We start from the raw sequence: 21,505 nt of genomic DNA on the forward strand, positions 1-21,505 counted from the left end.
TGAAAACAACAGATATTTATTCTCACAGTTCTGGGGGCTGGAAGTTAGATACCAGGGTGCCATCATGGTTGGTTCCTGGTGAGAGGTCTCTTCCACATGGCTGCTTCCAGCTGTGTCCTCACATGGTGAAGAGAGAGAGGAAGCAAGCTCTCTGGTGTCTCTTCTTATAAGGGCATTAATCTCGTCATGGGGACCCCACCCTCATGACCTCAACAAAACCTAATTACTTCCCAAAGTCCCCATCTCCAAATGCCATCACATTGAGTTTCAACATATGAATTTTAGGGGACACATCATTCAGTTTACATCAGTAATTAAAGAAAAAAAAAACATTTAAATCCATAATAATATGATAAAATTGAGCAAATCTGTTATAATACCTTGAAAATAATGACTACATCGAAAATAAGAAATACATAATAAATATATGCACTTTAGTTCAAGCATAAATATGACAAATACATAAACCCCTATAAAACTAAATTAGATTTTCAGACCTTGATATAATTGATTATTTAAGACAACAGAAAGCTTAATTCATTTGTGAAGAATGTCCTGAAAGTTAAAAAAAAAAAGGTCCTGAAAATTATGGGTTATTTACCAATCCTAAATTTTCTATATAATTTAAGATTTTAAAACCAGCCATAAACTCGAATCCTTTGTACACATAACTATTTCCTCATGGACTTCTGGCTTCCAGGAGGAAACGTGTAGCAAAGGACCCTTCTTTCAAGAATCCAGCTACCATTTCGAAATCCGGCTTCCAGATTCCTATAACTAACTTGCTATAAGATGGATATTCTTTTCTCACTATATATGTATCACTATTTGAGTTTCCTATACCACTAACATTAATATTTTATAAGCCACCGAACAAGTAAATTGAAAAGGGAAAAAGAACCGCAGAAAGTGATAAAATAGTAATTGCATTAGGGAACATATGAATTTTCAAGATGTTTCTGAAAAATGTCTTCTCTGAATGAACATCTTTCTGTCTCAGTTTATATCCTTTTGATTTGCGCCAGCTCAAGTGAAACAGAAATGGTAAGTAAATGGGATAACACTCTTATTACACAGAATGGTATGTATCTGCTTCGACAGGAAGCTAATCACTTCAATTCTGCTTGCTTAACCTCCTAAAAAATATTATCCCTGTTTTACATTTTTAAACTTCCCTTCACTCTAACTTTCCCATTGCTACTGTCCTACTTGGCCTACTGTCCTCAATTAATCTGCACGAAAGAGCTGTCTACACCTCCTGTCTCTATTTGTACATTTTCTACTCCATCCTCAAGTCCTTACCACCTGGATTCTGCCCCTTTTCCCATGGAACCATTCTAATCAAGGTCACCCTTATTCCATCTCATCCTATGGACACTTCCTGTTTTTCTAACTCGGCTACTTTGCCCCTTCTTCCCACCCTTCTGTGGACCCTGTGCCGCTAGCCTTCCCTGGGCTCTGAGTTACTTCCCCCACCTCTTCATCCCTTGCTTCTGCCTTATCAATAAATGTGGAAATTCCAAACATTCTTCAGTCCCTACACACTATATCTAATCTCAGGATACTTGCTTCCATGGCCTTCTGAATGCCGGGATTTCTCAAACACACATTATTATGCCAATATCCTGAGTAGCCAACACACACGCACTTGACTAGCATTCATGTCTATTCACACTCAAACTGTTTAACACTAATCTCATCGTTTCTCCTTATCACTGCTTCCACTACACATCTATCCATCATGGACCCTGATTTTCCTCCTACCTTTGAGGAAGCGGCACCAGTTTTCATTTGCCCAAGACACACCTTTTCACATTGGGCTCTCAGGTTCCACCATATTGCACAACTTAGTGAAGAGATGTCCAGATAGACTTAATGGCAATGACACCACAGGTTCTCAGCGCAGCCTGCACAGCTGTGTGGGGTGTGCTGGTATTCTCCGTCTCCCCCATGCCAAAGTTCACACAATCACCCAATATGGTAAGCTTTTCTTTGGGAATATTCCTGGCATCGACCCATTTTCCCATCCAATTCTTGGCGGGCTCTATAAACACCATTTTCCTGGACCCTGGATATAGCTCCCTGACTTATCTCGGTTCCGCCTCTCTATTCCCTGTGGCCAAAGAGACCTTCATAAACAGAATTACAGTACTTAAACTCTTCAATGGCCTCCCATCGCTCTGAAGATGAAATACAAACCATCTAGCTCTCTCAAGTCCCCAGACTGGCCCTTCCTCTCCAGGATTCCTACGCACTTGCTGACTTTATCTCGGCTTTGTTGCATCCTCCCTCAGGACAGCCTTCCCTCTGGCCACCCTTCACCTGCAGCTCGGGGTCAGTTTAAATATGCCTATATTAGGGCTCCCTTCCCTCCTCTGATCTCCAGACCTGAGTCAGCCCTGCTTAGATTCCTCAGTTCCCTGTACTTCCCCCATTATAATGGCATTGAGCTTTATAGTGAGTCCAGGTTTCACTGTGTCTCTTCCAAGAAGACAGATATCTTGTTCACTGGTGTGTCCCCAACATCCAGGGTAACACTTGGCACATAGTAGGTACTTAACAAATCACTGCTGTTGATTGAATAGGATCTATTATTTCCTTAGAATCTCAAATATGTATGAAACACACAGGGGAAAACAACTCTAAAGATTTTAGGATGTTTTAATTTCCAAGACATCATTCAGATGGCTTCAAGTGTCTTTTCTTAAGAAAGAATGAATTCTAGAAGAATAATTTTAAAAATTAAAAATAGATGAGTGTTTAAAAGTTAACATTTACAACCTGCAAACTCAAGTCTGTGGTAACATAAGTGTTTTTGTTCATGTAGAGAATCGTGTGCCAGCTTTTCTGAAGGAGATAAAGTGGTATCCTTTTTTATTTCAAAATATGCTTCCTGTTGAAATCTGTGAGATTAACTATCCCGGAGGGAGGAAAAACCTAGATTAATAAGTGAAAAGACTCATCATTTACAAATGTTGTGAATTTTAACATATTTTTGCTTGACATTATGGTGACACATGTGGCATATTACCCCAGGGTTGTTTTGTTTTGTTTTTCCTGTCCAGGGGGAAATGGTTCATATTTTCTGACACCTTCTCTCTTTTACTTCTTTCATAAACCATGCTCAGAATCCATAAACGAGCAAATATAAGATTGCATCCTTGGTGAATATCGGATTTTAAAGGGAACATAAGATGCCTGCCTTAAAATGTAATACAGCATTTCTCAAATAAGAATGATTTTTTAATTTAAAATCTTTGGGTAATTATTTTGAGCTACAGATTTGCCAATGAAGACTGGAGCCTCCCTCACATGTTACCTAAAACAGGTGCATGTGTATTTGGCTGCTTCATTTGGGTTATTTTATCTCATAAATTTGGATGAGAGCCTTGATAGATCCCCAGGCAAGGTGGGGTGCTTTTAGTTCAGAGTCCTCCTGGCTGCGATTGTGCAGTGCAGACCTGCTAATACAGAAAGGGCCCCGACTCGGTGCTCAGAGCTGCCGGTACCCCAAAGGTGCAGGGATCCTGCCCTGTCCTTTTCTTACTATGATCCAGCTACTCAGACAAGGAAGACCTAGATGCCCCATTAAAAACTGTACAGACTGAAAAAATACATGACCTGGAACTTGGTTGCATTGGGGTAACAGTAAATGTTCTAGAAATTCAGGAAAAGGGGAGATGATTGGGGTTGGAAAAGAAAAGGCTTTTGAAAGAAGGAGAATCTCCAGTCTTTCATGTTTGCCTTAGTTCGTCAGGAGCAATGGAAGTTCACTTTCAAGTACCTCATTTAGGGTGTGACAGTGGCTAGAATATTGGCCAAGAAGTGATCCAACCTCAGCTTGGAAGGTTGACAGGGTCCCTGGAAGAAACCGGAGATAAGACAGGGGGACTAGAAAGTCCCTCAGAATCACTCATGTGTTATTCTACTTGGCACTCCTAGTACTATCTTAAAAGAGGCCACTTTGTGTAAAAGTTCTTTTAAATTGGTAGGAAGTAAAGGTACTCAAGTCTCTATTCCAAATTCATTTTCCAGAGTAGATTTCGGAAGGGAAATCAATACACTGTTTTTTGTTTGCTTGTTTGTTTTTAATAAAAGAAAGGAAATTAATGAGACTTTTTGCAAAGTATTTAATTAAAAATAGATGCAATAAAAATTAAACTAATTCATTTAAAACTGACAGAGGAGAGCAGTAGTTGAGGTTAATTCTGGGAAGAACCTCGGCCTCCCATCTGCAGGGCTGGGTCCTGATGGTTTCTGAGCTCCGTATGCTATTGTGGCCCCTTAATTTGGTGTGGAGCTAATCTTATTGAGGTATACCAAAAGTTTCTTAAAAGTTCAATATCTCAATAGGACCACAAATGGGCCGCTGATAATGAACGAATGAATTTAGGCAAATATATGAATTATCCGTAGAAGTGTTAGTTTACTGTGGCTTTTGACATTACTGTCCTTGCTCCTATAGGAGCCATGGGTGACCCCAATAGCAGTGATATTTGGGCACAGGATAATGTCATTTTGGAGGAATCAGGATCTTGTATGTTCTTTTCACATCCCCCAAAGCACTGGAACAACAAACCTAACATGGAACTCAAAAGTCGATAGAAATCATGTAATGACATAGGATACAAGGCTCACTCCCAAACCATTCAGGGAAATTTAACTATCTAGTTGCAAAGTTGAAAATAGTTAGCTTTCGCCTCCATCTTCTGCATAGATACGTATTATTAATATCTACATGGGAAAGAGGAAAAAACATATTTAAAGGCACGTATTCCTACAACTTAGATATTTGTGACTTCCAATTTCTATGAGATCACCATTAACCATTCCACCCACTTTCACTTTTTTCTCCTGTAAGAAATTCTATACATTAACATATTTCTTAAAACTGACAAAGTTACCTCCTCATCCCCAAACTAAATAATCTACATTTCCATTTTTAGAAATTAAAAAATGTATGCGTATAAAGATTTACTTATATTCCCTGCACCTAGAATCAGTATTTTGCCATATTAACTTTCATTTTTCTCTGTTTAATGTAATCAATAGCTGCAGTGATCTATAGAGCATCCACCTTCCATAGTTGTAATTTCCTGAGCTTTGTAAATGTTCTGTAAATTTAGTGTTAATGCTAATTTGATTTCTACTCTTTTAAAAATATCATGTGAATATATTTTAACCATTTCTAAATGAATTTATTATTCAACTTTTTCTAGTTTCTCAATCTCTAAGACATTTATTTTGGTTTATTCCTAATTGGAAGAATTTCATTGTTAAGTCAGTTTTGTTTTCAAGGGCCTCTAGAGTAATGTTCCTAGAGCTATTTCAGGGTTGGCTATGCAGAGTATCCTGAAGTCACATACACCCAGAACTTTCTGGACATTGCCCCTAGGCCAATACTCTAATCTAGACAATTAGACCAGCCTGACTCTCTCCCTGGATGCCTCAAGAATTTTTCCTTGGAGTTTAATCATTTAACTAGAATATGTGCTGGTATTTCATACTCTGAATCAAAATACCATGGAATATGATGCTATCAATTGACAAGTTGATTCAGTGTTTTATAATTTCGGGAGAAATTTTAATGTCTCTTTAAGAATATCTGTTTCATTTGCTGAAATCTATAATTTAGGAATAAAAATTACCTATATCTTCCATATCTATACACATTTTCTATTTGTTGTTTTTTAAAATATATTCTATTATCTCAAATCTTTCCTTTATGTTAGTGATTTTATATGTAATAGGACTAATCCATTCCTTGATTTAATTCATTATTTTCACTTATAGTCATGATGTTTTAATTCTAATTTTATTTCTCTCATTGGAAATCTCCCTTTGCATTTCATTTTCCTATTAAGTTATATCTAATTTCCTCTTCATGCGAATATTTTTTTTTGAGTTTCATATCATGAAACAATTAAGAGCATTTTCCTTTCATTCTGAGTTGTTTTCTTCCAGTTTGTTCTGTTGTCTCCTGTCCCCTATGGTGCCTATTTTCCCGAGTCCTATGTTTGCATATTCAGCATTCTTTCTGGTTTGTGATGATCCAATCTGGGCAGCCATCCTGTTGGTTCTCTGGAGGTCATATGCCAACTTCCTGACCCTCTTCTCCTCCTATAGGCTAGTGCTTATTTTCTCTTCAGAAATGCAGTGCACTTGTGGGAAGGAGTGGGGTGCTGAAGATGTAGGATCCCATGGCACTGGTCTCCTCTTTACTTAGGTCATCCCTTGGCCACGGTTTTCTCCTTTGAGTTTGTTAGATAACTTAGATCAGTGTCATTACCACATATTGTGCTGTGTTCATGAGGGGATGTGTGTGTACTCACATATGTTCCCAACGGGTAATACCCTAATATTTCCGTTTATTTCTCCATTCACAGGGAGCTATGGACTCTCAAGTCAGAGGAAAGTCTTTCCACTTTCTTTAACTTCATCCATTTTCCCCCAGTCAGAAGAGGAAAAAGTTAATTATGAACCTTCAATTCGATTAGTTCCAAGTGTGACGTATTAGTGAGCATTCCTGGCATTTGATGAACTCAGAGTACAGCTCTGTGACATGACAGGCCGAGGTTAGGGAAAACCTGTCTTGCATTATCTGCTCGCCCCCAGATGGCCTTTCCCTTTCCTTGGCCATATTTTAAAAAAGTGTTAGTATCTACATGAGGTTATGTCCTTTCCCTGGTTCAACTGCTGCAGGTGATATCTGTTTTCTCATTAACCTTATCTCAGTTCAGCGACATCCTTCATAAGCAGCTCAAAATAAGCAGGAGCATAAACCCCGTCTAAGGATTAATAACCCAGACTCTGACATAAGGGAAGGCTCAGTAAAGCAAATGAGTCTGTAGAGAGATTCATGCCCATTAGAATACCTTTCTTGTACAATCACATGAAAGCTTTCATCAATGAGCTTTCATGCCTCAATATCTCCAATATCATTTTAGGTGAAAATTTCTATTTCAGTAGCTAAACGAGCACAGTCTCATCTAGGTGCTTTAAGCTGAGAGTGTGAAATCATAATGATATATGTTCTTAACTGGTGACTAAAGAGAACAGAATCTCTTGCCAAGATAAGCAGCCTGATAGGGGTTTTGCCACAGTTCAGTAGTTAGCACAAATGCTGTTTTTTTGTTTTGTTTTGTTCTGTTTTGTTTTTCTGACTCCCTTGCCATTATGTGCATATGCAAGGGATGCAGAATCTGCACAGGTGATCCACACAACACACATTTTAATATACGGGCGTAATTCATGAACTGCAAGGCACAGGTTGTATTCATGGGTACGTACTGGTGGTGTTCGCTAATGACGAGTAATGTCAGTGGCAAGCGGGGACTTGGGACAATGACAAGAATAACACCTCTCACACTTCAGCATTGCGCTGATCTTCCGAGGGAGCAGGGAAAAGCTGTGCCTTGGCTCACCACCCAGCCTGGGCACAGTCGCCCACTGAAGCTTCGAAGGGAAGCACTGAAAACTTTATGTCACAAGAGAGAGGAATTACATGGAAGGAAAACCTACGTTCAGGGTAGTGTTCTTAAAGATTGGATGTGCGGCTGTGCCGGGGGCTGAGGCCTTTCCAATCCTGGGTGCTGAGTTCAGAGGGGGTGGTGATAAACCATCGCTCTCCATTCGTACACATAGTGTTTCATCAGTTATTCTGCGGTTTCAGCTCTTTTGTTCATATATTTACTGTTCCCCACTCCAGTCGTTGGGCATCTCCAACATTTAACACTGAAGATACTCAGAATTCTGAGCTGAGTCTCAAATAGGAGCTAACGTCATGAATGAATGTTTTCCACTTGTTCTTTCATTCAACTTAGGTCGTTATGCTTAAGTGGAGTAACTATGTACCATTTAGACTGTGGGCTCTGGACACGGATGTACTGGGTTCAAATCCCAGCTCCGCTTGTTAGCAGCCGACATTCTCTGCAGGAGACCTGTCTGCCCATAGCTCCTTCTCCTGTGTAACAGGACAATGGTCACATCTACCGCACAGGCTTGCACGGGCTACGTGATCTAATGTGACACTCTGAGCCGTGTCTCGTTCACAATAAGCATTCACGTATATCAACTCTTCTGTTTCTTCACTTGCCAGGACCCATTCTAGGCAATAGGAATATGTTAATAAACAAAAGAGACAGAGCCCTTTTCTCCATGAAATGTAATTCTAGTGGATGAAGGAGACCATGAATAACTTTAAAAAGTAAACAAAATAATTACGATCGCAATAATAAATAAACAAATAAAAGGAAAACATAGTATGAAAAAAAAGGTACATCCAGGTCACAGGATAGCAACCTCGATGCGGGAAAGGGGCTGAGGGTCCTCCCTGAGATTAGATGATGAGGGAAGACCTCTCTTCAAAGGCATGTGGCCTGAGAACCGACCGGCATGCCAGAATCCTCCATGTAAGCTCTGGAGAGGGGAACCCCAGACAGCGGAACGACAGCAGTAACTGCTACATAGGAAGATGCCCACGGCCTGGAATGTGGTAACATCAGCAGAGAGCAAAGTGGACCAATGTTGGGACGACAGACCGGGCCAGTTGATACAGACCCGTAAATGGTAAGGAGTTTGTAGTTCCTTCCAAGTGTGATCAGAAGCCCTGAGAAGCTTTTAAGCAGTAGAATTATATGATCTGATTAACATTTTCAAAATGTCATTCTGGATACTGCATGGAGGAGAGACTGCAGGGGCACCACACAAGCAAGCAGGGACCATTTCCAGTCGGAGGTCTAGATTAGAGATAAGGGACCAGACAGATAGCAGCGAGAATGCAGGAAAATGGTCTGTTCAGGGACATGCTAATTGATGGGACATGCTGAGGGGTTAGAAGTGGTGGTTATGAAAGATGGACCAGGCTGCGATCTTGCAACAGGGTGGATTGTTGTGTTACTTCTTAAGATGGGGAAAGCAGAGGAGTAAGTTGGGAGACCTCCACGAGCGCTGTGTGGGCTGTGTTGAAGGTGATGCACTTACCTGACGTACATGGAGAGCTATCGGGTAATCAGCTGTTTGTAAAGGACCCGGGCTGCATGGACTGTTAGGCCTATAGATACAGATTTGAGCATCACCAGCCTATGATGGATTTAAACCAGGACACTTTCTCAAGCATACAGAGAAGGGAGGAGAGATTATAAAATGGAGGCCCCAGGCAGGTTGCAAGAGGAAAAAAGGCCAGTGAGTGACAATGGGGAGAAACAGATAAGGACAAAACAGGAGGGTGTTACGTGACAGAACCAAAAGGAGGAAGTTATTTCAAGGAAGAGACCAGCTGCATCAAAAGTGAAGAAGATGAGGACAGGAAAGTAACTACTGAACGTGGAAAGATGGAGATAATTTCAAATGTTGACAAGCCTTGTGCTACATTGAAGAAAGCATGTGTCTCTGGCGATCACCAGATCACCATGTTATTTTATCATAAATGATTCATGGCAAGCGTACCACATCGAAGGGGTTCTTCATTTTATATTCATTTACCTTTATCAAGTTAGGGATTGCTACGGATGTCACACATATTACTGGATATGCCATCATCTAAATGGGCCAGACTCTTGCGGGTGTGCTAGAAGTCAAGTGGCATTATTTCTACCACTTATCATTTAAAGTATACACTAAGTGAAAATAAAGTCATAATTTTAAGGTCCCACAAATTCAATCTTGCTAGATTATTTATAGTAGCTTATTTTTATCCACACCCTAATGTATGCTCTCTTCCACTCAGATTCGTGCAATGATCCATTTTTCACACTGTTAGATTTTTTAATTCATATGTTAAAATCTGCTTCTCCTCACTGGTATAGAATTGAGTTTATACCATCACGTGTATTTCTCAGTTTGGGACACATAGTCATCTATCAATCTATGGACAGCCTTGTTTTTTTGTCCCTTTCATCTGCATCTTAATTTTATTATCCTTTCCAAGTGGACAGTAACTCAAACATGTAATTCTAATCAACTTCAGTGTGCTGTAGACTTATATGTCAACAACTACTGTTAATATAATGAACTGTTTACCTAAAAACCCTTTAGAAAAGAAACTTACAATAAGTGAAGGTAAATCAATTAATTTGCTCCATTCTATGCACTGCATGTTTTCCCCCACCCCGTTCACATGTTGGAGCCTTAACCCACAGGCGGCCACTGGCTGTCAGGAGGTACTGAAGGTTAAATGAGGTCATAATGGTAGGGTCCTAATCCAATAGGATTGCTGTCCTTCTACAAAGAGGTAGAGAGAGATCTCACCCTCTCTCTCCAAGCATGCACACTGAAGACAGGTCATATAGCACACAGGAATGAAGCAACTGTCTATAAGCCAGGATGTGCCCTCATTAGAACCCGACCCTGCAGACACCTTGATCTTGAACTTCCAGCCTTTACAACTGTGAGAAAATACGTTTCTGTTGTTTAAGCCCCCCAGTCTATGGTATTTTGTTATGGCAACCCATCCAGACAAAGACACTATGTATATATAAACAGTGAGCAAATAGTGTTGGTTTTGATTTATACGTTTCATATGAATATATAATCCATATATAAAATACCACATTTTCTTTCCAAATTTGCGTCAGAGACAAATCTACATTGATGTGTACACAACATGTACTCCTTTGGACTGTTCTGTGATATCTGAAGATATTTACATACCAGGTGTTATTTGTTCACTAATTTATTGATAGATCTAGACTTTTCCAGTTTTCATTATTACAAACAATGATGAAATTAGCATTCTTTAGATGTCTTTTGAACTTTTAGGTTTCCATGGGGAGAGTAACCAGATAGCCAGGCTTTACTGGGGCGGTCATGGTTTATGCCTGCTATAGAATAGATATTATTTTTAGCCCCTCTTTCATTCCACTATGCACAATGAATTATCCACTCAGAGCTCCTTCTGAGTATATACCTTGGTGCTAGAACCACTGAGTTTTAAGCATATACCTCAGTTATTAAATACTTGAATTTTTCTTCCTTCAAAATTCCTGTGAGTTCAGGATCTCACTAAAACTTTGTTTCCATATGCTCTTGACAAAATTTTTGTCTCTAACTTTATTGAACTTTAGCAATAGGGAGATATAAAGTGTTATTTCAATTTTCAATATACTGTTGTCTCATTATTAATAAGCATATGAGGAGATGCTCAAACTTATTGGTTATTATGATTTTCTTTAGCTATGATTTTCCTTTGCAGATTTATTAACTACTTGATCATGTTTCTCTATCCATGTTGATTTGAGAAGTTACTAGGATATTTTAGATAAGTCATTGGTCAATTATATGAAAAACAAATATAAATTCCAGGTTGATCACTTGCCTTTTGTATCTGTTTTTTCTTTTTTTTTTTTTCAATTATAATGTATGGAATCTATAAAGATTTCCATTTTGGATACTTTTACGCAACACCATTGTGAAAAGAAAAATAAATAAGCATCGTAAGGAACAGCAGAACAAAGCAAATGTCATTATCTGCAGGGGATATTTAAATATGCTTATAAAAGTCAGAAGAATCAGCAAAGAATAATGATAAAATGTGAGTACAAAGTGGCTGCAAAGATCAAAACAAATCGAAGGCAATGCAGAAAATGTAATTAGAAAATGCAAGAAGACAGTGTTTGTATAAACACTAGGTTATCACCTCGCCAGGAACTACCCGAGGTATATTGGCTCTTTAGAGAGAAGTTTTAAGTCAGTTAAATAAAAGAGGAAATAAATGGTGCACAGACAAACATTATTATGATATCCATCCTTCCCAAACAAACAACAGAAAAATTAACGTGACTCTGATAGAAACCAAAAAGATTTTGGGGTAGATTGGACAGTTTTCAAATTTATAACAGCATAAATATCTCTAGATTTATAAGCCAATTCTGAAAAAGAGAAAGAGAGAACTTATTCTGCTATATAGAAGATGTTACAAAGCCAAAGTCTGGCACTCTGGAAGATGCAGATAAATAGACCAGTATGAAAGATGGAAGGCGTCTAGGTTGCAAACCACAGTTGTCTGGCATCCAGACACCATGAATCAAGATTTCTAGGCTGGGTAAAAGTGCTCACCATATAAAGGAAATAAAATTAGATCAGTACCCCAGGTGAAAGTGGTTAGAAAAACCTCCAGATAGAATATGTTGTATGAACGTTAAAGACAAAACTATAGAACACTTGTGAAAAAATATAGGACAATATTTTTAAGAACTCTTCTCCATCTTAAAGTCATAAACAAGTTGCAAAACTGAGAACATAGAGAAATTGCCCCAAAATGTTGTTTATCTTGTCACTTCAGTGAGAAGGCTCTAGAAGTATCTCATTTCATACCAGGTTAAGTTAAAAAAATTAGCCTGTTTCTCCCGAATAAACCAATGTTCCAGACTTGACCCTGATCTCAGAAGGAATGAGCTCACTGTGGTCGTGACACTGAGCTCAGAAGCATCATTTCCACACCAAGCCAGCTAGTTTCCTCAGTCCCTGAACCATATGCTCATTTCTTAGCTGAAATAACCTGTGAGTGGTTGTCAAGAACTAAGATTTGCTAAATGTGTGTAGTTTTGCTTTTCTCGTAGCTCAAATTAGAAACATATGTTCATCACCTTTGCCTAAGAATCATTCAGCATGAACTGTTTTCATTTCAGTCAGAGAAGATCAGTCAGTTATCGTTTTAAAGTCGACTTACAAAAATACAACATGCACAACTTATTGTATGTGTATTAATTGTGTTTCTGTATAAACCAGCAGACAAAGTCCCTCAGTTGAGCGGTGGCCGTGTGTCTGTGTGTCTTAGTGGCATCATCGTCACCCTGCTTCCTGCAGGCAGGAGATGCTAACGGCATCACTGAGCTCTGGGAGCCCCACAGAGAGCCTTCCAGTCCCAGAGCTCCTGTTTGAAGTAGGGACCGGTGATGGGATGCAGGGCTTCTCATCTCTGGAGTCCTGTCTGTAGTGGGGCCATGGCTTCTGTGAGAATAATTACCATCTGAAGACGGCTCCCAGCACGGGCCGCGGAGGTCTGGAGCAGCAGACAGGAAAATGGCTCCTGGGTCAGCCCAGTGAGCTTTGGGCTTAGAGCATAGTGTGGAAACTGGAGCTTCTCTGCATGGCTAGGGGGATCGGGAGCAATGGCAGTTATCAGAAGGTCAGGTGTCATCTAGGGCCTTTTGGACATCCTGGTCCAAAATGGATGCTATGGCTGGAGTGGTCTTTTAAAAAGCTGGGACTCAAATGACCAAAGATTTAGGCAATCGCTAGCATTGTCCAGGAGCTGAGAAGAAAGGAGAGGTAAATCAAATGTATCGGTCATGAACCAAGCACTCGTGCCCCCTCTCTCATCCCTCTCATGCTCACATCCATACGCAGTTTTAGTAGTGCTCACAGAAAGCCTTTGAGGTGAGTATTTTTAAATCTTCATTTTATACCATATGCCTCACCAGGAATACTTGTGCTCATTATCTCTGCCTTGGGTTATGCATTCAAATGAAGGGATTGTCTTCTACTTTGGAAATCAAGTATCTGCTTAAATAGACCTCCATTACCTGACCAGGGCTGTGCTTAGAGGAAGACGTCCTATGGAAGTTAATGCTATGGCCCCTGCCGTCCAGAAACATGTCCGTCACTCAAGCAGCTACTAATACTGAGCACCCAGCCTGGGGAGGGCATGACGCTGGGTGCTGGGGACGCTGCATGGGAAGTACCCTCAGGAAGCATCTACTCCACTGGGGCCTATTTCTAGCTATTTCAGCACAGCCAATTCTCTCATGTGTCATAATTGGTGAACACAGCAAGTTCAGCAGCTTCTAGTACTTTCAGGACCTGTGGTGAAGTCGTCCATGTCAGAAACTGAGGTGACAGGAGACCCTTTGAGGAGGCCACTGCTGAAACATCATGCAAAATTATCTGCTCCCTTCACTTCCATACTGTCTTGGGTTGTGATCTATTCAGAAGGGTGTTTCCTAGAAAAGCTATGAACACAATGGCGGATCTTTATGGAATGCTCAGGTACTCTGTAAATTACTTTTTCTCCTTCTTGGAGTTAGTGGAGCGCTCTTCATGTTTCTCCCAATAGCGCGGGGATATCTGAAAATGCTCAGGACTCCGAGCCTGACTGCTGCTCCAAGTCCTCAGTGCAAGAGTCACAAAGATACCAAGTGAAAATAAGCGTAACTGAAAGTCACATATGAGGCATCTTGGCAAAGCAGGAGAACAAAGAGACTTTATCACCACTGGAACAATATCTATTTAGATGTCTTTCCCCTCCATTTTATTTCTTATTTTACACCTTGTCAATATTTATCATTTATTTAAATAAAAGGATGAATGGATTAAAATGACTAAATTACTGTATTCTGTTGTGGCTTCTAGTTTATAGTGCACCTTCATTAAAATAACTAGATTAATTATATATAGAAATAAAGCCAATTTCCAACAAAAAGCTTAGCAATTAAAAGTACATGCGAGTATAAGTATCTTAAGTCCATTTTCCACTCTTTTCAGATTAATTTCGGGTAAATTAATTAACCCAGCATCTTGCTGGGCAGAGTCCTGTCCTCATTACTGTGTTTTGCTCTCTCCGCTTCCTATTGTCACTGAAAGACCTTGAGACTTAAAATAAATACTAATTATTTTCCACCGTTAGTGCTCACTGTTCAACACAGTGCGTGATGTTTTCACAGTGACACCCATTAACACAGACCTCATTAAATCCACTCAGAATGAATGAACCTGTGGAAAACACAAAAAGATGGCTTTTAAAATATTGCTGCAAAAACGCAGAAGGACACTGTAAAAAAGAAATCCACAGGTCAGCCTCTTTCTTAAATTCAAATACAAACATTCTAAACACAGTATCAACAAACTAAGTTACCAAGTGAAAACGAAAAAGGAAAATGCACATGATTAATTTGGGTTTATCCCAGGAACTCAAGTTTGGATTAACGATTAAAAAATAATCTACACAGACACAAGCACACGTACGTGCATGCATACATGTGTGCACACACACACCCTGTGCCTACAGTCTATTAGTATTTGTTAAACCAAGGTTAATACAAATAAGGGAGAAACTATGGGTTATTATGGGCATATCGCCACAACCTATGAATAACCCCCAAAATACAAACTACAAAACAATACACGTAGCTAGTAAAATGTCTTGTATTTAGAAAAGCATATACCAAGCAAAATTACTCATTTGCATATACATTTGCATATATGTGTTTATATTCATATACTTATACGTATATATGTACAAATTTGTATATATGCATACACATATATTGTGTATGTAAATATTTGTACATATACATATTTACAATGTAAATATTGTAAATATTTAGCAATTTTTAAAAAAATTGCTTCTGGAATATGTCCATATATTCATATGTACACATAACTTTCAAATACAAGTCTGGAAACGCTATAGTTAAAGTTCAAGGGAGACAGACACCACACTGTAGCTAGTGTGAGGAGTCTAAAATTGGTGAGGGGTTGACCAAGGGGAGAACGTGCTGTAGTACTTCATGATACGGATAATATAACTCTTCCCCTGAAGAGGAATGTCACGGTGTTTCCTCTCATATTTTAACATCAAGTACAAAGGTACAACAAAAAGCTTTGTGACTATCAGTGTGCTTTTTTCCCCATATGAGCATGTTTTTAGATTTGATGCCAAGAAGAGAAAATGGTCAAAAGCGAAGCATGCTGACCGTATCAATAAATACTTGCATTGTCCTTTGAAGACTGACCAACTCCATCACCCAGTGGATGACAATAACTATTTCCCTACATCGTCAACAGAATTAGATGGTGTCATTCTTACTGTTCTCAATTTTGCAAATCTTGTGGGAGAAAAATTATATCTCAATGTTATTTCCACACATCCAACTTTCAAAGGGTTGGACCCTGGGCTTGTTTGCGGATCCCTTGGGTTTCTTCTCTTCTGAATTCCCTTTCTCCACTCTAGGCTGCGTGGTCTATTGGATTTTCCTGTTTCTTGAATATTTATAGATTTTAAAAAATACAGTCTAAATATTAGTCCTTTACCCTTATACATGCTGCAGATATTTCTTAACATCTTTAGCTCGTATTTTAATTTTATAGTGACTTTGTCATATTCAAGCACATTTTTTATGTCAAATTTATCTTTGTTTCCTTTATGGTTTTTGCCATAAAGAGAAATACTCTCATTTGTGATTTGCTTGCAAAGTTATTTCCCATCCTAATGTTAAAAATGAATTCCTTTTATTTTCTTATAATACATTCATAGCTTTGCTTTGTTTTATGTTTACTCCTTCGATGCTTCTGTAATTTATTTTCATAATTCCCTTACTATAACTGATTTGAAATATCTCCTTTATGATAAATTGCTTTCATATACATACACATATATGATTTGTTAATATTATCTACTGTACTTCAATGATTGACTTATGTATTTTTACATCGATATCATAGCATTTTATTTACTCTGGACATGTGATGTGCCTTGCCACTTGGTAAGGCAAGTGCCCTTTTTGTTTTACATGTCTTTGATTATTTTGGGGATTTTTTCCAATTAAATTACCTGGTAAATTAATTACATTATCTAGTTAAATAACATTAAATTATCAAGGTAAATAAAAAAACTCCTGGGGAATTTTTTGTCAAAATTTGCCGATTTGATATAATTGTGGCAGGATTGCTCTCTTTTCCCTTTGGAGTCTGCACCAATTGGAAGACTACATCTATCTCACATATTCAGGGTGCAGAGAGCTTTTACATAGTTTAATATTTTTTAACAAATGGTTCTCAACATTCCCAGCTCTGGATGCCTTTAGGTATTTTGTAGGCTTTTTTGGTAGTTTTTGTTTGCAAGACCGGTCTCCTCTTATTATAATATCTAAATGGTTACTCTTTTACAAGACCTTGCTTTGCCTTCCACTCCAAATTCATGCCAACCCATCAAGGTTGAGAGTCTTAATGGGTGGTTTTGAAGGTCACTGCTGTAGGTCACAGGGGCTTGATTGCACTAGGACCTCCTAAGGAATCTACAGAAGCCCCTGTTATCATGCCCATAAATGACAGCAGGCTGACTTTACATAGATGTGGCCACAGTCGAAGAGGACTGAGGAGAGACAATTTGGGCACCAAAGGCATTTCATTTCTTCCAAGAGTAAACCTTAAAAACGCTGTATTGTCCGGCTACGTACAAGGTCTGACAATTAAGTTCATGAACTCATCCTAGAAAAAGTGCTACATACCTCATTGCCAAATATCACTAACCATCATCTTTAAAGTACTCCCCTTGGGAAGCTATGCACCGACACCAGCACCTAGTCCACCCTTCAAAGCAATTTTGGAACTCTTTTTCTGGAATGGCCATCAGAGCTGTCATTGTATTACCCTTGATGTCCTGAATGTAATAAACATGTCTTCCTTTCACTAATTCCTTTATCTTTGGGTAAAGAAAGAAGTCATTGGGAGCCAGATCAGGTGAGTACGGAGGGTGTTCCAATACAGTTATTTGTTTACTGGCTAAAAGCTCCCTCACAGACAGTGCTGTGTGAGCTGGTGCACTGTCGTGATGCAAGAGCCATGAATCGTTGGCAAAAAGTTGAGGTCATCAAACTTTTTCATGCAGCGTTTTCAGGTCTTCCAAGTAGTAAACTTGTTAATTGTTTGTCCAGTTGGTACAAATTCATAATGAATAATCACTCTGATATCAAAAAAACGTTAGCAACAGCGTTGCAACAACTTCGCGAACTTAATTGTCAGAACTTGTATATGTGTAGGCCTAAGAGAATATCGTTTCATCATTTAGTTTAATTTTATTGCAAAGCTATTATAACATATGTTGTCTTCTTATACTTGCTTTTCTTTTCTCAACATTGTCACAACATTTAATTCACACTTTTGCTTGCAGCTGTAGTAAATTTCTTTTCAGGACTGTTTCATTTTGTAGCCCAACCGTTTAGCTATTGCACTAAACTAGTCTGAGGTTACAAGTTGTGCATGGGTGGATTTCCCTGTTTGCTCTCTTTGCAAATCAAATTTCAAATACCAAAGAAAAAAATTGAAAAGAAGTACTTAATGATAAAATGCAAACATAAAAAGTGAACTAATCATGCATATACACAAGGCAAGAAAAAACTCTAATTACTCAAACAATTTCAAAGTAGTGACTGACAACTCTCCGCAATGGCTCTTCAGAGTATGAATTTTCCTCAGTTAAAGATAGGGTGGCAGAGAAAGGCCCATGTCACAGAGGAGTGACAGGTGTGCCGGCAGCAGCAGGCAGCATGGGTGCCCCTAAAGGGTGGGGAAGTATTTACGGACTCCAGTCACAGGGCTCACAGGGTGTTTAATTACTGCAGCCTCTTCTTCTTCTTACCCTTCCCTGAATTGGACCTTGAGTTTCAGCAACCATTTTCAGGCCTTCTACAATTCTCTGGAGGGAAACACAGCCAAGAAAATTTCTGTGTCTAGCATAAAAATACACCTAGAGAATACCTGAGTCATCTAAGGGCTTATGTGTGATAAATATTTAGGTACTTTTTTAAAAACAGTATCATATATTTTAAATAAAGGTGGTGTAATTACATTCTAAATCTTTCTGGTGAGCTGTACACCCACATAATGAGGTCTGAAGAGGGATGAGGTATCAGGTATATTAGTAACTAAACTTCCACCTAATAGCTGAAGATAATAAACATCAGAGATTCTCTTGGTTAATTAATATGATAGAGAATGGAAGTATTGTTATTACCAAACAGAAAAAGAAGCACATGTGCAATGAGCAGCGCGCGCACACACACACACACACACACACACACACACACAAACACACAGCACGTTCTGGAATAATCATCTTGGATCTAAACTACACCTTCCTCTCACGGAATGAAGATCTTTGTCATTTTGTGTTGGACAACCAGGGATGGAGAGAGTTGAAATCAGTGGAACAGAAGGTGAGAAGGTGAGAGAGAGATGGAGATGGAGACCGGGAGGGTGGGGGGGAGAGGGCGCTTTTGTTTGCTTGTTTATTTTTGACAGTTTCATTACTGACTTTGTAAGAGCTTCGTAATCTCTATGTGAACAAAATTTCTCAGGAACCTGGGACCTAGAAAAGGCGTCCCCATGGTTGTGCATCAGGCCATCCCACTTGGGGCCATTGTGCAGTGTCTGGAGACACCAGGACTCGGGTCTGTCAGACAAATCCCTTCCTCCTTGGCTCTCTGTCCGCCTGACCATGCAGCCAGCAGATCCGCTCTGAGGCTCAGCTTGTGCAGCAGAACAAACCCTTAGTGGGGCAGCCACGTGGAAGATTTGGGGTCCTGAGGCTGGGACTCAGGGACACAGATGGGGGTCAGAGGTCACATTGGAGCAGGGAGGCTGAGACAGGGCTGAGGGTGAACTGTGGGCAGCCAAAGAAGAGAGGGACCAAAGTGCAGTAAAATAGAGTCCACATTGAAAGTTCTTGCAGACACCTTGCCCTCTTTGCCCTCAGAGTGTCCTGGGCCTCCGGTCTGTGGCCCCCCTTGCCTCTGCAGGGACCAGGCAGCCAACTCAGATGAGGTCATGGGTAGATGCATCTCCATTGGGCTGGGGCCTCAGGCCCAGGGCCATAGGGCTCAGGCAGTGGGTCCCGGGTGGTGCGTGGCTACAGGCACCTGGTCTGTAAAGTGGCAGGAAAAGGACAAGCCAAGCCAGACCATGGATGTGACACTCAGGGAAAGTCAGGTCAGAGCTGAGGAGCCGGACACATGAGGGGCACCCCACGGGCTTCCTAGCTGTCCTGAGAGGGACCCCTGGACAGTGCCATTCAGGAATGAGAAGCATCCAGGCTCCTACGATACCCACCAGCCCCAAGTGCAGGAGGAAGAAAGGGGGCATCTCAGTCCCGGGGCAGGGCGACCACCAGCCTCCTCCCCCATTGAGTGCTGTCCTCTGCCCTCACCTCTGTCCTCTCCGGTGCTTTCTTCTCTGTTTTTCCCCTTGGGGAACAAGAAGAAACCGTGAAGGAGAAAGCTTTTCTCCCAATGTCACAATGTCTCAAATCCTGGCAGAAGCGTCAGGGGAAAGGAGGCCCCTCCCCACATATGCCACACACACACATCCGAACAATTCAGAGACTAGAATAGAGTTGGGTTTATGTTCATCCGGGAGCTTTAAAAACACAGTTTGTAAGTATGAGTTTTACCCTTGTTTTATTTTTATTTTCCAATAGTCATCTAAGTATTCGACGGAAATATCCTTAAGTGCCTTGCACCAGTAGGTCTCCCCACCTTTGCTGAGGGGCTCTGGTGCCTGTTGGGGCTTTGATTGTACCAGTGGCAGGTCACAGGTCGTCTTGCCCTTCAGTTTCTACCTGTGCAGAGCCTCGCAGCTGCAGGTGACAGATGAGCGCCTCCCCTGGCCTTTCCTGCAGACCCTGTACATGTAGACACCATTCACGCGCACGTGGACTCCTAGTTCCCCAAAAGTCTGGGAGACCTTTTCAAAGTCCCTCTGGGCATCTCATTCCAGTGCTTCCTTTTGGATCTTTGGGTGGCTTCTTGTGTCTCCCAATTGGAACACCTCAGGTGGCTGCAATGTTAAAAAACTATTACTGATTGTTTTAGAAAAAAAACAAAACAAAACAACGACATCCCAGGGAGAAGGCTGTTCTTACCGACTGAACGACTGACCTCTCCGTCAGGGGAAGTCAAGATTGGGGTGTCCAGGGAACTGACAGACAGGTCAAATAACAACAGTTTTCTGGGGTGGGGTTTCGGGGAACTCCTACCCTCTTCTCGACTGCTGTTCTAGAAAGCACATGCTACCATGCTTTCTAGGCTATGAGTTCCCAAGGCTATCATGACATTAAAGAGGGCGACAGGTAGGTGGCCAGTTAAATCATTACACGTCTCACTTGTTACCAATATTTATCTATTTTCTACCATAAATGATCCTCGAGTTTTTAAAAGATTTTGGTGAATTTACCTAGTTTTGAATATGTTGGTTTTGACCATTTTGCCAGTGTTCTTGTTGCTTTTATGGAGGAACAGGTTTGGGAAAGTCATTACCAAAAGTGGCTCTTAATAGCTGACTTTGGTTTTTTTAAATTAGCTAGTTGACTCTTTAAAAGCAGGTGCATTAAACTGCTTTAATTCCACTTTCCTTACAGATCTGCAGCCCAAGATGAATACAGAAGACTCACTTGATGTCCGATTGCACATAACGTTCACCTTTTGACCAGCGGCAATTGAAACGTCTGTGGCCCTCATTTGCAGGGGTGCTGTCAGCTTTGCAAAACCTTGAAAATTTGAAAACACATACGGCTTTAATATTCTTCTTCACTTTCCTCTGTCAAATTAAAATTCTCCGCAACCACTGTCCCAATGTCCATTTTCTTTTCTCCTTATCTGTGCAAAAAAGTGTCTCAAAAAATATTGTGAAATCTCTGAATTCTGCAGAAAGGAAGGTGCCTTGTAATATTTTTATAAAATGTACAGAAAGCAGAAGTAGCCTTTAGATCTACAGAGGCACAGTTGCATTCTCA

The 21,505-nt window shown here is 40.1% G+C and overlaps 1 long non-coding RNA gene across 5 annotated transcripts in view; it reads right to left on the reverse strand.

Annotated features, from left to right (window-relative positions):
- Positions 1–5,695: 5,695 nt before the first annotated feature.
- LOC141570735 (uncharacterized) overlaps positions 5,696–21,505 on the reverse strand; it is a 120,067-nt gene continuing 104,257 nt past the window's right edge. For 3 of the 5 annotated variants that reach the window (XR_012495187.1, XR_012495188.1, XR_012495184.1), the window contains 2 exons: positions 20,636–21,259; positions 20,098–20,550 (listed from right to left, as the gene is read on the reverse strand). This is a non-coding gene — a long non-coding RNA (uncharacterized LOC141570735). Of the gene's footprint in view, positions 13,253–20,097; positions 20,551–20,635; positions 21,260–21,505 lie in introns of those variants that run through there. The other 2 variants (XR_012495186.1, XR_012495185.1) reach the window with 2 other exon arrangements.

Source organism: Rhinolophus sinicus, linkage group LG03, assembly GCF_036562045.2.
Source record: "Rhinolophus sinicus isolate RSC01 linkage group LG03, ASM3656204v1, whole genome shotgun sequence".
Lineage (NCBI taxonomy): Eukaryota > Metazoa > Chordata > Mammalia > Chiroptera > Rhinolophidae > Rhinolophus > Rhinolophus sinicus.